This window comes from Lepidothrix coronata, unplaced genomic scaffold (genome assembly GCF_001604755.1).
Source record: "Lepidothrix coronata isolate B3197 unplaced genomic scaffold, Lepidothrix_coronata-1.0 Scaffold255, whole genome shotgun sequence".
NCBI classification, from domain to species: domain Eukaryota; kingdom Metazoa; phylum Chordata; class Aves; order Passeriformes; family Pipridae; genus Lepidothrix; species Lepidothrix coronata.
In genome coordinates, this window is record NW_016690435.1 from 208,680 (window position 1) to 212,544 (window position 3,865).

Here is a 3,865-nt window from a genome sequence, read left to right on the forward strand (position 1 = left end):
GCATATGGACAAAAGTTCCTCCCAGACCAAAGGTGCCAGGAGAGAAAACTCTTGCTGCCCATGGAGTGCCCAGCCTAGCCCACAAACTCCACCACAAAGCCAAAGCTTGCAGGCTATCTTTCCTAGGGAGAAGGCTGTTGTTTCCTTTTTTCAACCCTGCGCTGAGTCTACCTGCATGAGTCCCAAAATTCCATATGGAAGAAGATTCCTCCCAGACTAAAGGTACCAAGATAGAAAGCTCTTGCTACCCATGGAGTACCCAGGCTGGCCCACCTACTGCACCACAAAGACAAAGCCTTTCTTTGCTGGGGGCAAGGCTGTTGTTTGCTTTTTTCAATCCTGCACTGAGTCTGCCTGCCTGAGTCTCAAAATTGCATATGGACAAAGATTCCTCCCACACCAAAGATGCCAGAAAAGACACAGGGGCATTGGAGACATCACTGAGGAGAAGGGTGCCACCCCTGGGGACAAAAATGACATCACAGGGACATTGGTGACATCATTGGGGACACCAGTCGAGACAGAGTCATGCTACAGTAAAAGAGGTAGAATTTTATTTTGAGAGAGAAGGAGGGAAATAGAGGACTGTTGGGTGTCTCGGTGTCACATTGCATTTACAGTACTAAACCGTGGCAAAGCCCCTGGATGCAGCTTGAGGACGCGCTTCTGTGGACAAAGCTCCCCGTGACCATCCCTCAGGCCATGGGGCATCTCAGATAGTGACAAAGCAGGTGGCACCCTACAGGGATGAGGTGCATCCAGGCTCTGGGCATGGCAGGAGGAGCCCCAGGAGATACTTCCCCTGCTGCCATGAACTGTCTGCGTGTGTGTGCAAGGGAAGAACTCGTGTGTCTGAAAACCCTTGTGTGACCGAGCGGTGAGCCCCTGTCAGGGCACCACTGACTCTTGGCCAACTGGCCATCCACCAGGACCCCAGAGACCATTTTCCAGCACTGTTACGCAGCATGTCATTCCCAGTCTGTCCGTACATCCCGGGGCTGGTCCATTCCAGGGACAGAATCCAGCAGAAGCTCACTTCTTCCAAACGTATAAAAATTTGTTGTCTTTCTTTTCTCAGCGGAATGCACAGGCGGGCGAAACCCCCTGTATGCCCCGGCTATAATAAAAGTGTGCTTTACATATTGTTTAAGGATTTCTTTGAATCAATCTCTGTGTTTAAATATACAAAGGGACCTTCGGTCTTTTTTTTTTTCCTGAGATCCTTTACCCAAGACCTTTCTTTGAATTTCAGGGACAGTTTTGTGTGCAGGGATGGATAGGAAAAGACTCCTGGTGTGGTAGATCTCCCAGGAAGCACCAGTACTTGGTCTTCCAGAGTTGCTCTCTTTAACTTCCACCCTCTGATCTGATCCACCCCTGATTGCTGGTGTAAAGCCTGAATGCTCTGCCAGCTTGGTCACAGTTCTGCTGTGTGTCACTCCTGCAATGCAGGCAGAGACAGGCCATGGGCACTGCTGGGGCAGAACTGAGCTCCAAAAGGAAAGGGGATCTCCTCAGGGCAGTGCCTGAAGGCTCAAGTGTTCTTTCAAAGTTGCTGCCAAGAACAACCTCCAGGAAGTTTCCTGCTGCATAAAGCACCACTGAAGAGCTGAAGTTGGTGACTGTACAGGATGGGGGCACACAGCCCTGTCCCTTCCACAGCCAGGCCTCCATGAATACTCTTGAAGGACCAACAGTGACCAAAATAGTCTGGTCTGTGACCCTATTTTCTGGGCCCCCTGCTCTAGGGGCCCCCGTGCACTCATCACACACCAGTCCCTTGCAATCCCTGTTCCCAACACTTTCTATCTCTCCACCTCATAAGGATTGTTTGTCCCCCACGGAGGAACATCAAATGAGCATATTTGCACTGTAAAGAAGAGAGTTAAGTATTCACACTGTGTGTGTGTGCGTGTGGAGAGAGGAATCTGAGTGAGCACAAACGCCATCAGCTACTTCTAGAGAGGCCAGGAAGAACAGTGTCTTTAGATCATTTCATTTTGAGAGTCACATCCCCTGGGAAACCACCTGAATGCAGCTCTGGGATGTGCTTCTGTGAACAGAGCTCCCTGTGTCTGTCCCTCAGGCCATGGGGCATCTCAGAGAGGGGCAGAGCAGCGTCTCTGACAGCCCAGCACAAGGCTGTGACCAACAGGCTGACACAGGGACTGGGAGATCCCCTCTGCCTGAGGGTCTGGGCTCACTCCAGCAACAGGGCTTCTCTTTGGGTTGCCGCGTCCCTCATGCTGAGCGCAGGATGGGACAGCAGCTGGCACAGTTGGGCCCTGTTTGTTGCCAACAGCTGAAAGGAGCAGCCTGGGGACAGCACACAGAAGCTGCTGCTGTCAGGACAGGGGAAAGGCCCCAGGAAGGCTGAGGGGTTGGCATGCTGCTGAAAAGGGTGTCCCACCTGCTGGAGCTTTCCTAGGAGGAAGGAAACTGCCCGAGACAGAGACACTGCCCCACACTGCAGTTTGAAAGGTGGAGAGAGGGGATGAGGAGAAAGAAATGTCCCTGCAAGGGCATTGCTGTGGGAGAAGCATCCAGAAGGAGGATGAGATCACTCCATGTGTGTATTTGAAGAAACAGAGTGTGAGGGTGGACAGCGGTCGGGGGAGGGTTGCAAATTGCATGGGTGAAAGCCGGGGTGGAAGCCGGATGGGTGTCTGCAGCCCGCAGGGAAACAGAAGCAGCTGTGCGACAGCACAGGACAAGTTGTGCTGGAGATGGTCAAGGGCACTGGCAAGGCATGATAACTATTGCTTTTAGGACCAGAGCTTGTGCTTGCTTCATAGATGTCAGAAGATTGCTTTAAAACATATTTTTGCAGCCAGACCTTATCACCACCGATGACAAACCTTACTAACCTGTCACAATTTGTATTAATAAAGACTGTTATTCCCTGAACTGTTGGAGTGAGTTCTTTCAGTTGCCAGCAGCGGGAAACACTTCAGCAGGGTCTGCTGAGGTCTTCCTGTTGTTGGCTGAGATCCCCCTGACAAGGGCACTCAAATCACCCTCTGATCTTGTGAATCTTTATGTGAAGGATCTCATTACAAGATGCCACGGACTGGTTGGACACAAGGGTCTCGACTTTCCTGCGGGCACTGACAGGCAAAAATCTAAACTCCCTCCTTTTGGGTGGCATTAAATTGCTGCAGCAAAGCAGGGTTGTCAAGGATAATCTGCTGCAAAAATAAAAATCTCTGCCTTCCCAGGCTGGGAAAGACTTGGTTCAAACCTTTCAGAAAGTTAAGGAGAAAATTATGGTGTGCATGGAACAATGTCAGGCTAAGCAGAAATGTAAAGAAGGAAATGGTAAAGGTACAATTTGTGTGGTGTTATAAGCCTGTTTGTCTTGTGCACAAGAAGAAGCTAAAAATTCACCTGCTTTTGAATGGATTTCTGATGTTGAGTCTACTGTTTTGAAATCAGACAATGTGGTATTGAAGTCATCGTTAGCCTTTGAGAGGGAAACAGGAGGAAAATCGGATAAACTTGTTGCTAAAAATGAACTGCTTCAAACTGAGGTTGACCACCTTCAAAGTCTTGTTGCACCAGGGCGCAGAGAGAAAACCATTGCTAAAAAACCAGGCTCCTGGTTCGGTCAGGCAACTTCATAAACCAGTGTCTTACCCTGGCATTGAGACCTGGGAAAACACAGAGAACCCTGATTCTAAGTCTGAGGGGAGAAAGAAACCAGGAGACTTTGAAGTTCAACTGATGTTTCTACAGTCTCCCAGCTTTCCTCACATTAATGAAAATAGAGTGAGTGATCCCTGTGATAATGAACAGAGGGGAAGATTATTCTTTACCTCCCTCCAATTCCTTTGTGCCTGAAACTGAATCCACTAAAAAACCTTGG